Source organism: Chinchilla lanigera, unplaced genomic scaffold (assembly GCF_000276665.1).
Source record: "Chinchilla lanigera isolate Chin_1 unplaced genomic scaffold, ChiLan1.0 scaffold00016, whole genome shotgun sequence".
In the NCBI taxonomy this organism is placed as follows: Eukaryota; Metazoa; Chordata; class Mammalia; order Rodentia; family Chinchillidae; genus Chinchilla; species Chinchilla lanigera.
The window spans coordinates 25,279,106-25,299,647 of NW_004955417.1; the positions used below are offsets into that span (position 1 = coordinate 25,279,106).

A 20,542-nucleotide genomic window follows, 5' to 3' on the forward strand; every position below is an offset into this window, starting at 1 on the left:
GGGATGCTGCTATTGGTCTTTTTTCTTTTACTACTCTCTTTAAAATAAAAAAAAAATGTGTATGCATTTTTTGGCAGACTCCACATATATAGATAAAACAAGTTGGGGAAAAGAAAACCAAATAGATTGTATAATGGACTGACAACTGGTGATCAACTTGTAACCCCCAGTTGAACTGAGTAAGCGTGCTGCTGAGAGTAGAAGCCCACCTGAGGATTGTTGCCAGCAGCATAAGAGGCAGAACTGGAGAATAAGTGAGGCTGTTGGGAGCTGGTAGAAGCTGTAAGGAACTGTTGGTTTTCCTGGAGGAGCTCTTCATGCTGGCTTTACTGATGAACTTGGCTATTTTCTGAGGAGCTCGGGACCTTGTTGGCACTGAGGATGGCCTTGGTTTACTTTCAGGGAGCTCTGGTCCTCACTTTGAGCATCACTTCCTGGTTCTGGAGAGGAAGATGGTGCACTGCCAGTCTCCTGAAGAAGCTTGCTGCGTTGGTTTTCTTGATGGGAACTCAGCCGTCTTGATCATCAGAGGAGCTCGGGACCTCACTGTTGCTGAGGATGGCTGTGGTACTTCTCATGGGAGCTCTGGTTCTTATTTTGAGCGTTGCTTCCTGGCTCCAGTGCAGATCCTTCGGCCTGCTAGCACAGATCCTTCATCTCGCTAGCACAGACTTTTTAGCTTCCACCACTGTCCTTTGGGCCTTCCCAGTGCAGATCCATGAAACAGGCCTGCATGAGATATTGTTATGGGCTCTAGGCCTCCAGCTGGACTTGTGGGAGACATTGTTATGAGCTCTAGGTCTTCAGCTGGACTCATGCAGGACATTATCATGGAATCCAGGTCCTCAGCTGGTCAAGATTCTTTGGTCTTTAATGTGTGGACAGATTTCCTGTACTCTCTTGTATATGATTCTTCGGGTGACTGTTATAAACAATCTTATAAAATATATGTCTTGTATTATATTGCTTCCCCTTGCAAAAAAAACCCAAACCAACACAGGGTGCTAAGTGAAAATGGTAGAAAATGCTAAGAAATGGATAAATAGGTCTCCTAGGAGACTAAAACTAAACTTTCTCTTTAAAACACTAGCTGGACTTGGTCCTCCTATCTTTTCCAGGCTGGTTTTAGGTCCACTTCCTTTTCCTCAGCAGAGATATATAGATGTGGACTTTCATTCAATGCAGCAAGTATGTGTTTGTTGCCTACCCAATGCCAAACATGGTGCAGGTGTTGGGAATACAACAAACAGGCAGACTTGCCCACTGCCCGTTCCGAGCTTATAATCAGTACATGGGAACGGCTGGCACCCCATAGAGCAGAGCCCACACACGTGTAAGAACCCTGCGAATGAAGTTGGGGAGAGGAGAGCTCTGTGTGTTAGCGAGAGGAGGTGGGACAGAGGGGACTGGGGCACAAGTGGGAGTCAGGGTGGTCTCTCCTTAGGTAGAAGGAGTTAGTTATTCAACAAGTAGGTATTTGCACGTTCTCTTTGCGAGAAACTGGGCTAGGTCCTGACAACTGCATTTTCAGGCACATGGGGCTTTCCAGGAAGCAAATGCTGAGAATGCAGATGGGGGTGCAGGAGATTTTATAAGGAGTTGATTAAGACCACACCTGCTGAAGGGAGAGGATAGATGCAGTGTTGGGCAGAGGGAGGGGTCAAACTGCAGTGCACTTCTGATTGCAAACTCTAGGGGGCTCTAGAGTGGTCCTTCAGAGTTGTCCCGAGCTGGGCTGACCAGGTCACATCAACAAATCACTGGATGAGATCACCCTGGGCTTGGGCTCCGGCAAGGTGGTTCTCCGCTGATGATGGAAGGCCACCTACCGAGAGCAAACCCACCATCTCGAGAAATAGGTGCTTTGTTGATAGGACACTTGGGGACACATCACAGCATTTACCCCTGCTTCCTGGAGGCACCCTCTTATCTGAGACGTGGACATTAAATGACCTCTCCAGCAGGTGGCAGCAGCATGACCCAGGTTGCCCCACATGGATTAAGTAGGATTTGTTGAGTGGGGGTCTTTGGATACAAACAACCCATTCTCATCACCTAAAGCACACAGGGATTTGGGGAGGGGGAGTAGATGAGTTTGGGAAAAAGACCCAAAAAACAAGGTCCAAAATGGGCAGGAATAGCAGAGAAAGGGTGGGTGTCCCGAACCTCCACCAAGATCCTGAATAGGGTCAGTCTCTCCTGACCCAGAAAGCACCGGGTGCCACCACTTCTGCTTTTACAATGAATTCCGACCCTCTCCCTGCTGCTGTGTATCACGGGCTCCTAAGGTAGGGACTCAGGCTCAGGCAGGTGCATCCATTTAGCCAGACATAGGCAGGTGCCTACCTTCCAGCTGCCAAGGAAGCGGCTGGACTTTCAGGCATCCTGAGCGGGAGGTGAGGCCCTGCCTCCCTCCTCAGCTCGTGCAAAGGACCCTGGGACATCAGAAGAGCCCAGACAACGGACATAAAAAAAACAACAACAACCAAATGCAAAAACAGCAAAGCCTGAGCATCACCGCAGCTCTGCATTCATGGAAAGTGGCTGCGAGAACTAAGCAGACCTCCAAGCACACGAAAGGAGTTCAGACAGTGGGCTGGTAAGACAAAGCAGAAAAATAATCACTGAAGATCAGACCATCACTTGGCCTCAGCGCCCCTCAGAAGTGGGGAATGAAAGCTATGCAGACCCAGGACCCGGCTGCGAAGATGTGGTATTGGCAGAAGGCTCCAGCAGATAGCAGAAATGCACTCAGAAGAGCAGAGCTGAGCCCGCATCCAAAGACAGAGTGGAGAGAAAAGAACTGAATCAGAGAGTGGCAGATACCCACGGCCCACACAGCACAACACCGGCAACAGGACTAATCCCGAGTCCTTTCTCGTGGTCAGCAGAGGGCCCTTGAAATACAGCTGTGCTCGGCTAGGACTGGCTCGGGACTACGTCGAGTGTGAACATTTTCTATCCCAGTGAACAAGTGCAGCTTGTGAAGGTAACCCCGGGAAAAGAGATGCTCCACAAAAATCCATGGAGTGGCTTCCTTCTCTGCATCTTCGTCTCCTCCAGAGCCACCCCCTCTAATAAAGGGAAAGATGAGAACATTGATTCAGTGCCAATATACCAAGCACCGTGCTACTTCAAAACCTCAGGGAAGAGATCCTCACCTCGCCACTGCAGAAGCTGACAGTTGTAGATGTTCAATAATTTGACCTAAGTCTCACGGATTCAGGATTCAAACGGCAGTCTGGTGGAACAGAGAGCACATCCACGTTCTGTTGCCTGTACTCTTTCCTCTGCCAATGTCCATTTTAGCCTGGAGCCTTCACCCTCACCTTACCGCGATGGCCACCTGGTGCTTCTTAGCATCATGCATTTCAGCTGGAATCTAGGTTTTCATTATAATGTGCCAGGGGGATTTGAGGTGACAACCTTAGGATAAGGCACACTGGACAACGACTGTTTTACTTGGGGATTTTGCAGGGCTAGGGTGGCAGATTGGGAGAGGACAGGAGCTAATTTCATGGGTTAGTATTTAAAATCATTTTGTATTAACAAACATGGAAGCGTTTAAGATATGAATAGTTAGGATGAAAATGGGAATAGTTTGGATGTCAAAGAATTCTCAAGTCACCTTGGACGGCACCGCAAGTCCTTCTGAGATGTGTTCCCAGTTTTCTGTCCTGAGGCTATATGAATTCCAACTTTGAAGAAATATTAATTGTGGGGAGAAAGTCTTCCTTGGAGGGAACTCTGTTAAGGTCACCTTCGGGTGCCAGACTCCAAGTGACCTTCTGTCCATTCCCCATCTTGGGGAAAAGCTGACGACCGTTCAGAAAAGCCCAGGCGCGAGGGAAACTCCGACGGAGGAAGCCCCCGAAACTTCCAGTATTTGCAAAGCCTGGAAACATCCAGCAACAAAGTAATGAGTCAGAGTCCCCAGAGCATAAACGAGGGATAATGAGAGGAAACACGGCCAGCAAGGGCCCTGGCGGGGGCTGGGAAGGCCTGCAAGCAGGAAAAGGAGCTAGGTGAGGAGCTGCGGAGGCGGGCACGGGGGAGCCCTTCCCGCTTCACATGGGACCCGCAGGACCCAGGCAGCCTCCGGGCCGGGGCCTGTGCCCGACTCCGGAAGGGCAAGATGGCCTAGCAAGTCATTTGCGGCTCCTATTTCAGTTACTCTACAGAACCGGGGTGATTCAAACCGTATGGCCTTAAAACCGCTCTTTACTTTGGTGGTTTGGATTCGTTTAAAATCCCACGTGACTAAGGCCCTGTCACAAAACAAAGCACTTTCACAAACCTTTGGTCTCAGACCTCCCTTATCTTCTCTTCCCCAGCGTGTGAAGCAATGCGCTTTCCTTCAGAACTCGGTCCAGGGTAAACGGGATTGATGCGGTGCTTTCCATAAAGCGTGAGACCGAAGAACAGAAGAACAGCGAAGATCCCACACTGGGTCGGATCACATTTCAGGGAGGCCTGGGCTTCTGAATGTGACAGCGCTACCCAGGGACATGTGGTGTTTTAAAAAATTAGATGTTGTTGACCTCAAAAGGACAGGGACAAGCCCTGACTTTTGAGCTCTGTGGGCAGATCTTTTCTGGGTGGCTTGGGCTTCAGGATCAGACAAAGCAGTGCTGACTTCCTCTAACACACAGAAAAGAGGCTTTGAGAAAGGACTTCATCTTCCCTGAACTGCATCTATAAAATAGACACAATAAAACCTGAAAAGCACCATGGCGGAGAAGAGAAAGAGAAGGTGTATGGGCAGCGCTAAGCATGGTGGCTGACACATGATAGGTACTTAATAAGTTAGAACAGCTGCTGTGATGGAGATTCTGCTTGAAAATCCCAACGCCTGGTGCACTGATGCTATAGTTCAGGATATAAGAGAGCCAAGCTATTATCATAACTATGTTCCTCTAATGCTTGATTCCTGTTGTACCCAGAGATACCTGTGACCTTCCGACTTGGGAGGGAGTGTTGGCATTTTGCAGACAGCGTTCCAACTCCAGGTGTCTGGGAAGCCCTCGTCCAGGCTGGTCTGTACAGCTCTGACTTCCTGTCTCAACCCCTCCCTGGCTCCTCGGAGATGAACCTACTCCCTACATTTTGCATGCTCCGAGTTAAGCTTCCTGTTCTGTGGGTTTAACTAAACGCTTACTACCACCTGATATTTAATAGGAGGTTTATTCCTTGCCTGTTGCCGTGACAATGCTGTAAGAGTCAAGGAGAAGCAGGTAGCACGTTGTCGTTGCTTTGGCAGGAGACCAGGGTCTGCCAAGCAACCTCTTTTCTTGCCACACCACGGTGCTTGCAGAGGCCTTGCGTGGATTTGAGGATGCACACAAAGGAAGGAAATAGGGGGCTGCTCGGATGGAGAGGAGATCTACACACCATCGCCCAGGCCCAGGGACCCAGCAAGCTCCTTTGCTCCTGCTTATTGTATAGCTGCTGAGGAATTGTGGGGGAGGGCAGCTCGGAGATGGTCTCGTGTCACTTACTCGGCGAAGAGGCCAGGTCTGCACCATGGTTTTGCCGTGACCCCTCAGTAACCACTCACCAATAAAAGCAGGCTTTTGTTCCCCTGCAGGCAGCGGGGAATACCTGGGCTAGATTCCTAACTCACAATGTCCTAGTGTTACAGGCAAATATGGGAAACTGGGATGGCATCTACAAGGGACAGAGTCAGGTCCACAGAAAAATATGCCCCTGCTGCTTGTATGTGCTGGGTGAGCACAGAGCAGCTTCTCTCACTGCAAAGAACCAGGCTTCCCTGGGCAAACAACAGGAGATTCACTTCCTGCACAGGTCTCAGAGGTGGAGGGGTGCTCATTCCTGCAGTTTCCACCTACTTTGCACCAATTTCTCCCAAATTTACGTGCCTAAACTCTACCTCAACCCTATTAGATATCTCTACAGCTACCATAGGACTTTCATATATCTGGAGGATTTGTAAACTGGTTAGGATTTGGGATGCAAATTATAGAAACAGACTCTGGCTGATTTAATCAGGAAAGGAATCACTGCCCGGGTACTGGGTGCCTCACGGAATTGGCATAAAGATGCAACAACCAGGCATGGCAGGAACAAAGAGACTCCAGCCAAGACCCTTCCTAGAAATGATCTGCCGGGAAGCCACGGCTGTTCTTCAGCCACCAGATTCTTGTTGCCATGACATCCATTTGACGACTCTGCCAACCTCTCCAGAAGTAACTTTAACTGACCGTGCTACCTGCTGCACTTTCTCAACACTCAAAGTTTGGTGTTGTAGAAACCAAGTGGCTACACATGGGTTGTATGACAGTGTGCCAGCTTACAATGCACCAGGTGCTAGATGGTGGAGCAAGGGAAGGATGTCCCACACCTTCCATCTCCATGGACAGTACAACCCTGCCCAAGATACAAAGGATGTTTCCAGGTTTCTGGTCAGCCAACATGGATAATTACCGCTGTGGCTGACATCCTCCCAGGTCCTTCTCCCCTCCTGAACATTTCCGTAGATGTTTCTCTCGTTTACCATAATGACACTGTCCCCAAGGCACCAAACCTCACCAACTTCAGACTGGGAGGCGCAGCAAAGCCCCATCGGGACTACAGACAGCTCCAGCCAGGAAGTCAGTTCTCCTTCCAGAACCCTATCACTCTGACCGGAGGAAAAATCAGACCCCACCTCACACAGGAGGGATAATGAGAGGAAATGCAGCCAACGAGGGCCGTTGTGGGGGCTGGGAAGGCCTGCAAGCAGGAAAAGGAGTTAGGTGAGGAGCTGCGGAGGAGGGCAGGGAGGAGCCCTCTGTGCTCCACATGGGACCCGCATGACCTGTATCTACATGTAACATACACATGCAATGCAGCAAGGTAGCAGAAAAGGAAATAAAATGTCCATGCACATACACATATGCACACACTCCACCAAGAAAAAAAAAAAGGAAAGCAAAAAGAAGAGAAGAAAAAAGAAAAGAAAAGATGAAATCCCAAAGCTCAGGCAGGCAGAGGCAGGAGGATCATGAGTTTGAGCCCAGCCTGGGCAACTTAGTAATTTAATGAGATCCTGTCTCAAAATAAAATACAAAAAGGGCCAGTGCAAAAGCTCTGGATTCAACCCCTTGTACCCTAACTATGGTTTAAGGCTGTATTCCTCATATTTGTAACTGAGACAAGGCTACCACTGTTGCTGTAGGTTTGGTTCTTTAGAATGAAGACTCTGAGGTGACATTTAACTTGCAGGATAGTTATTTAAAAGAGCTCTTGATATAACCTCTGTTGGAGGTATAGGGCAGGAAGTGGAGAAAATAAAGAAATTAGTCAAGCCACAGTGCTGGCTCAAGAGCCTTCGTTGTCCCACAGGGACCTAGAGAGCTAGAATGGCCTTTCAGGGCTCTCTCAAGTGGAGCTGAGATGATCACCCTTTTACACTCCCATATGGATGAGTGCTTGGACTTAGGCCACCTGGGAAGTAGCAAGAACTTGGCCAATCTATGAAGGGACTGAGAACTGAAGAATCTCAGCCAACAGTCTCCCACTAGCTGGCAAAACGTTCCTCTCAGGGAAGTGTAATCTGCCATCACCACACCCGCCCCTGCCAACATTTGACACTTCTCTTCCAATCTTCCCCATTCTACATTACCTGTGCCTTCAACAAGCACTTCACTGAGTGAGCTGAATCAAACCTTTATTCCTCAAGATGTTAAGGGCAAACCTGCATTATACTCTTTCCTATCTACAGCCACCACTTAGCCATGACAGAGTGATTCACTGTTCTCTAAAGGTGACTGATTCCACAAAGGAAGGCAGTACGATGAGTGAAATCTCTTGGCTATCAATCCACTGTCTTCTGTACAATAAGAGAGCTCCTTAATAAGAAGCAGTATTGTTGGAGACCATGCCATCCTGTAAGGCATGTGTACAGTTATAAGTACTGGCACTGGAACAGCCCAGGGAGGACAAATCATGCTCTCTCTATGAAGATGGGTCCAATTTAATCAACTTGCCACTCGGGCTTTGGGACAGTCACTGGTGCTGGTAACTTTTTCATCAGTAGAAGTCCATTCAGCTCTCAGATAGAGTTCATCCTTCTCCTTATGCCTGACCCCAGAGGCATCATGGCTTCTCGACCCCGGGTCAGCAAATAAGGGTTAGGATGGATTAAGAAAGACTTTGCTATGATGGAGTCCTGAATTAAAAGCTTTCTCCACACAGGGAGTCTTTTATTGATAACTCACAAGACATATAACTATTTTTAGATATAGTGTATGATGTTTAAATCAGTAGACAATTCTACAGCAGTTTTATGTTCAAAGGAAAATTAAGTAGGAAGTACATGAGTTCCCACATGCCCTCCACTACATAAATTGGAAGATATAAAATCATTTTGTCCTTCTTAAATTTTCTAACAGGCCATATAGCCTGGTGACTAAGGCCCAGTCTCTGATGCCAGCCTGCCTGGGTTTGAATTCTTGCTCCATCTCTTATTGGAAGATGTGATTTTGCACACATTAATTTTCTGTGCCTCAGTTTTCTCATCTTTAAAATGCTAATAATAATAACACGTATCTCAACAGTTATAAGCAGGATCACTTCATGATCCCTCCAGAAAGACAAAGTTAATGCTTCCAAATAAACACTAAAGGGCCATCAACTGTAGACACATTGTAATTTCAGAAACATTTTAGTATGAAAGATGTTGCCTTACAGTTAATAAAATTCACAATATGATAAATGCTCTTGTTAATGCTCAACTTTGTACTTTCATGTATCAGGTAGTGATCAGTTCACAATATTACCTGGCATCATACACCTAAGATTATAACTTCTCAAGAGTTATTCACTCAAAAGGCAAAACCTTGTATCGAAATCCTAGGAACCTTTACTACATCACTTTCTGTGAAGTCTTATCACAGTCACAGATTGTGTATTGGCTGGGGTTCTCTGGAGGAGTGGAATGGATAGAAATATGTAGAAGTACGCGAGCAGACTGAGTAGACAGACTCACAGACATACAGGATGTGGGAGGATCCACAATGACTGTGCACTAGCAAGCTAGAGGATCAAGCAGCTGCTCAGCCCTAGGCTGGAAGCTGCAGAACAAGGCAGACTGAGGATGCAGCGCCGGGCCAAAGTCAAAGGCTCTGAAGCTCCCTGGAGTTCCCCAGGTGAGTTTGTGTTGAAGAGCTGGAGAAAGTGGGTCTGATGTTCACAGGTGACAGAGCAACAGATGGACCTGCTCAAGCAGAATGGAACTTCCAAAACATATGCACCAACTTCCTTTTTCTATTCCTTTATTTTGTAGAGCTGACAAACCCATTGGTGTGCCCACCACACTTGGGGCCTGTTTGCCAATCATCTCTGGAAACACCCCACAAACACACCCATGAGTGTGCTTTACTAATTGGCCTGGCATTTCTTAATCTAGTCAAGTTAACATATCGTGATTAATGGTCACAGATTGCATAGAATATTTGGATCTGCTCGGATATTCTGTGCACCATTAAAGTTGTTATTTGTTCATTTAACAGGTACTTATTTATATGCCAACTCTGGAGTCATTGATAAGCAAAATGAAGTTTCTGTTGCCTTCATGGAGTTCATGTGCTACTGCACTGATAGTTGCTTGCCCTGCTTTTCAGCCCAGCTATAAAGATTTTGGGCCCTACATCAGCCTATGAACGTTTTGAGATACCCAGCAAATACAGTGCAGCACATGTAAATATCATATATATTTCTTCCAAGTAGAAAAAAGCCCAAAAAGTTTCTTTATCTCTTCCTCAGGGGCAAAGGACCCACTTTTCATTCAGTTTGAAGGGATTCAAAGGTATTTCCTACACCACTGAGCTACTTCATGATAGTAGGATAATGCAGAGATACCTTGGAATCCTATGTATTCTTATGGTTTAGATCTAGAATGTTCCCCCAAGAGTCTCATATGTACAGAAGTGAGGATTTTTGAAACATGAGTGGATCATGAGAGCTCTATATTCGTGAGTGCTTTGATCTACTAATGCACTGAGAAGTAGTTGTGTTGTTAGGAGGTGAGGCCCGGTTGGAAGAACAGGTGTGCCTTTGCAGCTCTATCTCCCTCCCTGACTCCTCCCATCTTTTGTTCACTTGTTGGATCCCATGAACTGCATAGCTATCCTCCGCCATGCCCTTCTACCATGCTGTATGGTTGGAGAAAGCAACTATGGACTGTACCCTCTGAAACCATAAACAAGATCAATCCTCTCCTTCTTTAAGTTGTGGATATCAGGCATTCTGTCCCCATGAGGGGAAAGCTGACTAATAAAGATGGTGACAGATATTCTTACATGTAGGTCTCACTGTATATCAGCCATATGGGTACCTTCTCCTGCTTTCTAAGTCTTACCAGCATGGTATCCTCAATGCCCCAACTCCTCCCCAAAAAATGTCCCCAGGTGGTCATGGCCCCTAAAGTCTAAACTATTGCCCATAACCAGAAAGTTAATATACTCTTATAATGATTCACATAAAAGCAAACTGCACCTAGAGTTTTCTGTTCACTAGGATGGAGGAAAAATTAGAGTAAATTAGCAGTTTCTTAACACTAATTTTCTCCAGTGAGGAGACCATACTACACAAACAAATCACCTATGATGTTCTCCTCCAGGCCATCTGTCCTCCATGTTTGCAAAACTGCACACATAAATGAGATTTTATTGATGTAGGGGCTCACTATGATTCCCAGGCTGACCTCAAACTCCTGGACTTAAGCAGTCCTCCTGCCTCAACCTTCCAAATAGCTGTGCCTGGCTGGGAGTTAGAAGTTTCTCCATTCAAGTCTCCAAAAGTGACAGTGACAGTGACAATCTCTTTGGCTTCCCACGGAGCTATTTCCCATTGCATTGCAGCAAATCAGCTGCATTCAGCCTCACCTCCTCAACACCTTCTTCTGTGAGTCAGGCAAACACGATGAGGTTTCTTTCTCAGATGTGTGTTAGAAAACTGGGAAAATTGGACTTAGCAATTAGAAAATTAGACTTACAAAAGCTCTCTGTCTTAGTCACTTTCTAGTCACTGTGAAGCAATACTCGGCACCTACCAGAGAGCTCTGGGGTGTGTGCTCTCAATGCTATTTTAGCATCTGCTCTCAGGAGTTCCATTCCTTCCCTTCAGCCCAGGAGATGTGGCTAGTCAGAACCCAGAAAATGTGACCATGCCAACCCTCCACCCTATTTAGATACCAACACTCCCAGTGAATGGTACCCCAGGATCTCTTCCACCCTGAAGTCCCCCAGTGGCGCAGATGCTGGGAAGTTTACTTCCATGCATTTTTATGAAGAGATAAGTTTTTAAAAATTCTCCCACTCCCTTTACCAATGTATATTTCAAGGCCTTAATAAAATGTCTTCTGAGCCCATGGTTAGGCAATATCTAGGAGAGTCTTGCATGATTAATTGGTTTCAACCTTTTTATCTCTGAAAGTATTTTAATTCCGTCTCCACAATGAAAGTGACATTCTTTTTCACAGAGCTCCAGCTCTTAGTCAACCAGTTGAACAATCAGAACCATTCCCAGCTGATAAATCTTATGCACTGAAACCAAAATAATGATAAAATGGGCCAATATCAATACGCTCAGCCTGAAATAAAATTAGCTTCTTCCATTCTTAATCCAACACTCTGTGAATCTATTCTCATGCACATATTTTAGATTTTTGTCTACATAAAGTAATAAAGTCTTTTAATACATTTGGATATGTTTCTCATCTCAGATTCCATTTTTGAAATATCTCCCTAGCAGGTATCCTGAGGCAAGCTTTATGGATGTAAAGCCATTGAAGCTGCCAGATAGAGTATGAAAGGAGAATTGGCTTTTCTTTGCAAGAGTTAGAGTCAAAAACAGGATCTCCTAGCAAGGTTGCAGCATTTTATTAAAAATATTCCCACTGTTTCATGTGGCTACAGAGGCCCAGTGTATTATGGGATTATGAGTTAAGACTTTGAATTCTTCCACAGATCCCCACTCTAGCCCATGGGGTCTCACCCTATTTCCCTGTCCTAACTCTAGGAGAAGGCTGGTGATACTAAATTCAACTAATATTATCATCTGGCAAGTTACAGAATCAAAATATTTGTTTGGCTTTTGGCTATGTTAGCCTGAAGTCTCACAGAGATAAGATACTCTTTTTTTTTTCCATATCTAGAGAAAATACCTCTATTTCAGGATATTCCTTGAGCCAAGAATGTAGGAATTTGAGTTAGTCAACCCCTGTGAAGTTGCCCAGGGCAGTTTGAAGCGGCTATCTGTGGATGGTCTCGCTTGCCCATCCTGACCCACCCTCTTTCCTCTCCTCTTCTATTTCTTCGCCCTAGAAGACTGACTTCCCCGGGTAGCTTGGCCCTCCAGCTTGAGAAAGGAGAGCCCTGATGGGATGGACTAGGAAGAGCTCAAACGCAGAAAAAGAAAGAGGAATTCATTTCCTGGCACAGCTCTGCCAGACCACGAGTTAGGGGTTGCTAAATTCTTCTACCAAAAGCCCACAGCTGCAGCTGCTGTAGCAGCTCTCTCAAACCTCTGCTCACTCTTCCTTCCCTTTGCTTCTCCAGGCCAAGGTCACAGTAGGAGATCTTGCACTTCCCTTAAAATACTTCTCAATCGCATGTTGATTTCCTTTAACTCTGCCTACAACACCATAAAATAAATAGGCCATTTGTCAGTGTCTCTTCAAATACCCCCTTTGAAAGTACATCTCTTCCTCCTGAGACTGCAAATAATTCACACACTTACCCGTAGTTCTCAAGTTCCTGGGCCTCTGTATTCTATTCTAAGGCATTGCTCACTCAGCCGGGCAGAGTCTTACCTTTTATGCACATTTCAGTCCCATAACCAAGGATGATATCTTAGTTAGCCAACTTCCAACTATGTGCCTTGGGCTTCTGCATTCCCATCCCTGAAAAGGAGAAAATAACTGCATGAGAAAAGCCCAACTAGCACAGATGTCACTGTGACAGAACATTCAGTGCCACAATCGTTGGGACCAACACCGCTGAGCTTGAGCCCATCTGCCCGTGGCTACTCAGTGCCTCTGCCATTGCCTCTGGTGACCACAAAGTCCACGCCAGCTTTTTGTTGTGCACTGGCCCCAGTATTGTCACATCACTCACAGAGCAGTCCTGGAATCAGTGGCCTTGTGCACTCCAGGCTCCTTTCCCTTCTCTGGCTTCAGAGCTCCATGGCCTCTCCTGTCCCTCCTGTCCTTTATGCCTTCTTTTTCTCCAGCATTCCAACTTAAGGACATTGGTTCTGCTTCCTGGCTGTCAACAGAGTATAAGGCAGCTCAAGGAGAGGTTTCTGAATCAGAGTTACACATAGGAATAAACTCATTCTTTCCTTATTGTTTTCTTTCTTAGATGCATTCGGTGTTCAATGTTAGGACAAAGGCTTCCCCCTATCCAGAAAGATTACCCAAAGACTGTCCACTCTTTCCATAGTCTGGGTCAAAGTTGTATCATTGTTGCCTGGATAAGTAAGACATCAATCTGTTCTTAGTTTTGTTGTACAAAATATGCAGAAGGGAGAGTCTCTCACTTGCCTTTCTGGTTCCAGGAAGAATCACTAAAAATGTCTCTCATGTACAGTAAGGCAAGGCATCATAAATTGAAATAATTTGGGGGCATTTTTTAAAACCTTTCTCTTCTGACACCATCTGTTGTACCATAGACGTTGCAGTGATTGATGGGAAAGTGTACAAAGAGATTAAGAAGTTTCAGATACCTAGAAGGTAAACATTTCAATAGCTTCCATTGTGATATTCAATACTAGACCCTCTTACTAGATTGGAATCATCTTAAATACATAAGTTCGTCAAAGACCTTCAGAAAAGAGTTTAAGGAAGTGCACTGACAAAAGACCTAGGTTCAAAGCCAAAGCCTACTTGTTATCTGATGCTTCCAGATGAGGATAGAGCTGAGGCTCAAGCTCTTCTGGGTCAGCAGCACTGTGGGCACTTTGTCACCCATGGAGCACTTTTGACACTGGGTAACACTGAGGAAGTGAACACACCCTCTTGAAGGGTAACAGTGGTGGGCAGAGGAATCTGGACTATCAGTGACATTCTGCTGCAGCAACTTTAATGCAGTCAACTTGGGTATCAAAAAATTAGATGGAATCCAGGCATAGTGGCACACACCTGTAATTCTAGCACTTGGGAGGCTGAGGCAGAAAGATTGCTGTGAGTTCAAGGTCAGCTTGGGCTACACAGTGAATCCAAGGCCAGCCTGAACTACATAGCAAGGCCCTGTCTCAAACAAACAAACAAACAAAAATCAGATGGAGCACTATTTGTCATTAGACTGGTGAGGCATCATCTTAGTTAAATGGAACTTCTAGGCCTAAAGGATTTGCACTACAGTGACTTCCTTTGTTTATAAATCTTTCTACATATATCTGGACAGGAGATCCGTGGTACACGTATGATGAGCATCAGACATCTGAGCCAATGGGCCAGAAAGACCACCGTTGTGTTAGGAAAGAGCATCATAGTTCAAGCCTTGAAGGGCAAAGCAACTGAACTTTGTACCTTTTCAATCTTCATGATGCATACCTGCCTAAATCTTTGGTACAGACGCTATTTGTTGCAAAGGCTGAATTGTCATTCATTCAATGAGTGCTTTTAAAATTGTTGCCAAGAAGACCTCATGATTAAGTATAATAAGCACTGGACGGAAATGGGTAGACCAAGTTGACTCCCGGACCTCATAAAACATTTAATTATCTGTGCAACTATGGACAAACAAGTTACTTTCTTTAAACCTACCCCTCAGCTGTAAAATCCATAAAATGGAAAAAGCTGGCCATTGTTGACTCCAGCCTACGGTCACCATGAAGTTACATGGGATAGTGCATGAGCTATTGCATGGCAAATTGGATTAAACATTGTATAAATGTGAGAGATGATCTAATTCATTTTCAAATTTTAACTGGTGAATTTGGAATTGGCAAGAACTCCCTTGAAATAACATTTCTCCGCAGAGTTCAGGGCCTGTCCATCAGTTCCCAAAGGCTTTTAGAGAGAATCACAAGGCTAAACCTCCACGACCACATTCAGAATATGAAAAGCCCATTTAGCTGTCATCCCCTGCTCTTGGCAGGCACTCAGGGAATGCCAGCAAAATGTCTGAAACTGGAATAGCAACCCACCGAGTACATCCAAATCTCTCATCAAACTGTGCCCAGTTTAGAGGCAACATTATGTTAGCATTACCCCCACTGTGGATTATTTCTAATGAAACCAATCTGCCAAGGTGAAATGAGAGCATGTGTCACAGAGACGTGTCACTGGATCGACCTGAAAACTAAGCTGAAAAGTAAATATCCTGTCAATTAAAGATGAGCAAAAAGATTCCAGAAAATATCAAGACTTCTGACTCCTTTAAATCTGTGCCCTTTCCCTGAAACCAAAATATAATCAAATCTTTAAGGTTTTAGAATGTAACTAGACTAGAAATTTGTAATTGTGCTTATTGAGTCAGTTTCTCCTGATGGATAAACTAATTGCAGGCTAGCAAGCTGTAAAGGCAGAATAGACTCTTTCAGGGTAGCCTGGCCCCGTGCAGCATGCAGAGATACCAAAGCAGTCTTTACGTTCAACCTCTGATTGTCCTCATTTCCCTCCTCTCCTTTGAGACCCCGTCATCTAACTTTTCACTCCCTCTCTCTCTTGCTAGACTCCAGCGCTTTGTTGTGCTTCTATTTTCTGGGATTCCCCCCGGCTCTGGGAATATAAAGACCCAGAAGACACGAGCCTTGGCATGGAGTACCTGCTCCAACTCCCAACCACCTCCTCTGCTCAATCACTCAGGGTCAGGTCGAATGGCTTCTCTGTGATGCTCACACCGTGCCCTTAGGGAGGTGCGCATGTCCTTCATGACGTAAATGATCCTGGACCATATGTGTGCCCATTCTGCTCTTCACGCTGTATGTGTACTGTGTTTGCATCATTTTTTAAATTCGACGATCAACTTTGTTCACTAGAATAACTTGCATAGTATCTGGCTCAAAATTGGTGCTAAAAATAATTGTTGAACAAATGATTCCCTGATTCAGTCATTCTCCAGCCACTGAACACTTTCGTGTCCACTGCCTTGGTGGATCTCCTCTCCAAGTCCCTTCCCTTTACTACATTTCCTGCCCAGCTTTGATCTTCCATTATCTTCTACTGCATCTGTTTCACATAGTTTCTTATATTCTATTAAACATCTCGGATCTATTTTCTGTTCCTATCAGAGTTACCTAAAGTATGTACCACCTTATCCTCTTCATCACATGTTCTTTCCTACTTATACAGTAAAAATACCTTCAATTTACCTTCCTCAACCTATATCTTCCCCCTCCAGCCAAGTTGCCTGTGTACCTAAATAATTGATGTACTTCTGATACTTTTGTGGCCTACCCCATGTGTTCCTCAAGCTTACAGACACTTTCTAACCAGGTCTTCTTGTTTAAATTCTACTTATCCTTAACATTCTAGCTTAAAGGTATCACAAAATTCACAAAAGTGTGGGCTAATAAGAACCTTGTCTTTCAAGTATGCTGGAGTAACTTGCCACACTCAAATGTAAAGGCAGAGCTAGAACAAAGATCTAAGGCTCTACCATCTAGATCCCTTTCTTCTGGTCCTGATGCCTCATCTGTAAATAAATAGGACAGCCACATCACTTATGGCCCATGATGAATAGCTTTGAGAGTTAAGGTTGGTGCTAGCACAATTTTGTTTCAGTAAGTGAATATTAGGGCAAGTCTATACCAAAACCCATGGCCAATGTCTTGGTGACGTTCTCATGGCTGGGACACAATGCCCAGTGCACACAACCTAAAGGAGAAGAGGTTTATTTGGGGTCACAGTTTTTAGGTTTCAGTCCATAGTCAGGGCCGGCTGCAAGGCCAAAATGGCACTGTGGAAAGGCCCACTGCAGTGGAGAGCTGCTCACATCAGGGCTGCCAGGAAGCAGAGAGAAACGGAAGGAGCTGGGAAGGGAGATGAATCCTTCCGGGTCATGCTTCCAGTGCCCGCCTCTTCCGGCCAGGCTCCAGCTCCTAAGATCACAGTCAGCTATGTTGTACCCCCCACACACCATGATCCAGTCACCTCCCAAAGCCTTGCCTGTGTGAGTGCATAAGAGTTCTGGGGGTCATCTTTGATCTAAACCACAGCAGTCCTCCTACCCAAAATGCTATCCCCCTAAGCTATGGTAAAATTATATGATTCCTGTTTAATCAATGACTCTGTCATCTAGGTCTTTCTCTCAATAACAGCCCGTGAAATAATGAAGGTGATTTGAGACATTACCAGTTGTTCCGTACTGTTTTTTCTGTTTTATAGCAACAGCAGCAACAATAAGCACACAGACATTCACACAGCACTGTGGTTGTGATGCATTTTCCTAGGAGCCATATGAGCTATTGTAATGTCAGGTACCATTTGGGTTCTGGTACTAGATACACAGGTATTAGCCACACACTCCATCACTTATTTTCTGAGCTTCCTTCTCTTCATCTATAAAATGAGGAAAATAGGGCTTATATAATAGGCTTTTGATTCATTCCCTCCTCAAATATTTGTTGATTGCTTACCAAGTGTGTGCGATGTTTGCACTGGATGCTACAGATGTGATGTTGAGAACATCATTATTCTGCATTGCAGTTTGGTCAGGGATACAGCTTTAAGCCAAATGTAGGTTCTGTCCCAAAGAAAGGTGAGTGTAAAGATCATCCTTCTCTGTTATATCATCATATAGCAAAAGAACCTCTTCAGATAGAATTCATGCAGTGCTTGAGGATGTGATGTTTACCTTGAGAACTTAAGAGTAAGCAAGCAGAAAAGGAAAGAAGATTGTTCTGGGAATAAGGAAGGGTATTGTAAAAGCTCCTGGTCCACATGGAATTCTGCCTAATCAAGAAACCCAGGAAAGGCCAGGGTGACAGGAGGAGGACATAAGGTGATGGGGAAAGTGATAAAGAGTGAGGTTGGACAGGGACTGGGGACCAGTATAAAAAATGATTCTGTAGGCCGTATTAAGGGTCTGTCGATTTCCACAAAGAGCAATAGAGTATGCAGGACTTTTAGGCAGATAACTGATTGGGTTGAGAGCAGAGATGAATTTTGGTACTTATGCTTCGATTTGCATATGGAAAGGTCATTTTTGTTGGAGAAGGAAGAATGAGTGGAGAAAGGTCAGAACAGATTCGGGGAGCCCAGACAGGAATCTCTTACAGCGGCTCAAGTCAGAGGCAAGAACAGTTTGGACAAGGGTGAAAGCAGAGAAGGCAAGAGCAGGTAAAAGAAGCTGGTAAACTTGACAGATTGAGGGATAGTGGAGTGCAAAGAAGACAATGGCAAAAAGGGCTGCAAAATTTCTAGCTGACGGAGATACTACCATATTTATGGGAGTAAGGAACAGCAGAAGAAAAGTATGCATGGGGGAAATCTATGCCCCTTCTTGGACACACTGAGTCTAAGGCTGCCTTGAGATCTGTGGATGTGATACCAAGTAGGAGTTCGAATGCACAGGGGTGTGGCTCTGAGCTAAGTTATGAGCTAGAGAGAAAGCCTGTCTTCACCCCTAACCAGATGGCAATGGCAGCCATGTACATGAATAGCATCCCCGAGAGGGAACAGAGAGAATAAAGCGGGGGGAGAAGCCTTAGCCACGCCTGGAGCAACTTTAGTATGTAGCGACAGGTCACAGAAGAGTGATCCTGCAAAGAGGAAGAAGCTTCCACAAAAGGAGGAGGAGGTGGCAGCCAAGGGTGTAGAGAAAAGGCAAACTGACAAACTCCTATTTGGATTACATGTGCTGGACACCATCACTGACCTCAGAGGGTTAGGGTGGAGGACAGATCAGGCAAAAGCCCGGTGCGTGTGGAGTGAGAACCGGGCAGGAAATGAGGAGATGGGCCCCCAGTGTAAACACCTTCATGGAGAAGTTTGTCTCTGAAAATTGGAAAGGGTTCGAATATCAAGATAGTTAGAGGAAGCTATAAAAGGAGAGATGGATAATTTAGCTTTTTGCTTTTCAGACTAAAGAGAATTAAGTTACTTTTATAAAAAAAAAAAAGCAGCGGTGTGGATCCCTGTGAAGACTATGACCCCCAGGAAGGCAAAGAAATGTAGAACCTAAGCCACGTAGAGAGGGATCGGCCTTAGAAGGAGGCGGCCCCAGTCATGTGACAGACACAAATCCATGCTAGCCTGAGCTCCGGAAGTTCCACTCTGATGGCTTCATCTGTCCCTGGAAGAAGAGGAACCAGAAGCTCACTGTGAAGGGACATGAACGTCGGACACAGGGCAGTGAAGGTGGACATTATGGGGGGTAGGGATGGCCAGGGGCCAACAGCCATGAACTCACTCTGCTACCAACTTCCCCAGCTGCTCAGCACTGTCAGACACTGGCCTGGAACACAGAACAGAAGGCTGAGTTTTGCCATATCAATGTGGGAGAAAAATGGGCCAGAGAGAAAAATGAGAAGAGTAAGTCTGAGGGTGCCACCAACACTCTCTCTCTCTCCCTCTCCCTTTCTCCTTTTCTCTCTCTCTCCTTCTCTCTCTTTCTCCCTCTCTCGCCCTCTCCATTTCTCTCTCTCTCTGCACCTTGGTGCAACAGGCACCACATGGCCCTTTTCTTGCAGCCTAGAATTACAACCAAGGCCAAACTAAGGGCCACATTGCCACGTACAAACCACATTCTACAGGGCCCTCCAACACTGACCGCCCATGACCGAGGCTAGGCCACTTCCTCCTTCCCTGTCCCTTCCTTCCACCAACAGAATTTGCCAAGGAGGAGTAGAACAGGCCCTGAGACCGCAGGACTTCATCCCCCAGAGCTCCATTGTGACCACCAAGCCCTAAACAAGAATCTACACACATGTTGTCATTATTTGAAAGAAAAACAAGCCTGGGCAGGAGAGTCACAGACATTCTACAAGGTGCACAAGTGGTCAGAAAGTCATGGCCATTGCTCGAAATTCCTGCATGGAACAAAAATAGGAACCAGTCACAGTATGGGTCTCAACCTCTCTGTGTTGTCGCTACGTTGACCCCTCACTGATGGCGCCTACACGGGTCACCTGCGATATGACGTCATGTGGAATAAGTGCTACAACCCGAACTCCACTCTTTGCCAAGCAGCCTTGTTCTGTTCCCTTGTCCTTCCCCCCTCTTGCACTGCTGAACCTCACTCGTGCTGCTGAATGGGAAAGTCCACCAGGACTCCTCTGTTTTGCAGCACATATTTGCTGGAGTAACCAAGCAACCAGGTCATCTCCTGACCTCTCTGACCACCAGTGTTGTGGGACAGGAGGCAAGGGCTGTCGCCTCAATGTCTGACGGGAACAGAGGCTCCACTTCCCAGTCTGGGGGACAAGCCACCTCTCCCAGCCTGGAAAAGCAAGCGTCAGGGATTACTGCCAACAGCTCAGACACTCTGCTGAGATGAGATCTTACCTTAGTGCAAAGCCATTTCTGAGCTCCAAAGCAGTGACTTCCTCTCCCTTTTCCAAAACCAACACCCCACTGTTTGATGAGTCACTG

The 20,542-nt window shown here is 45.8% G+C and overlaps 1 long non-coding RNA gene across 2 annotated transcripts in view; it reads right to left on the minus strand.

Annotated features, from left to right (window-relative positions):
- The window catches only part of LOC106148192, a 52,071-nt gene extending 31,529 nt beyond the window's left edge, over window positions 1–20,542 (minus strand). The window contains exons 1-2 of one of the 2 annotated variants that reach the window (XR_001233409.1): window positions 20,456–20,542; window positions 12,815–12,904 (exon numbers count right to left, since the gene is read on the minus strand). This is a non-coding gene — a long non-coding RNA (uncharacterized LOC106148192). Of the gene's footprint in view, window positions 1–12,814; window positions 12,905–13,118; window positions 13,263–20,455 lie in introns of those variants that run through there. The other variant, XR_001233408.1, reaches the window with a different exon arrangement.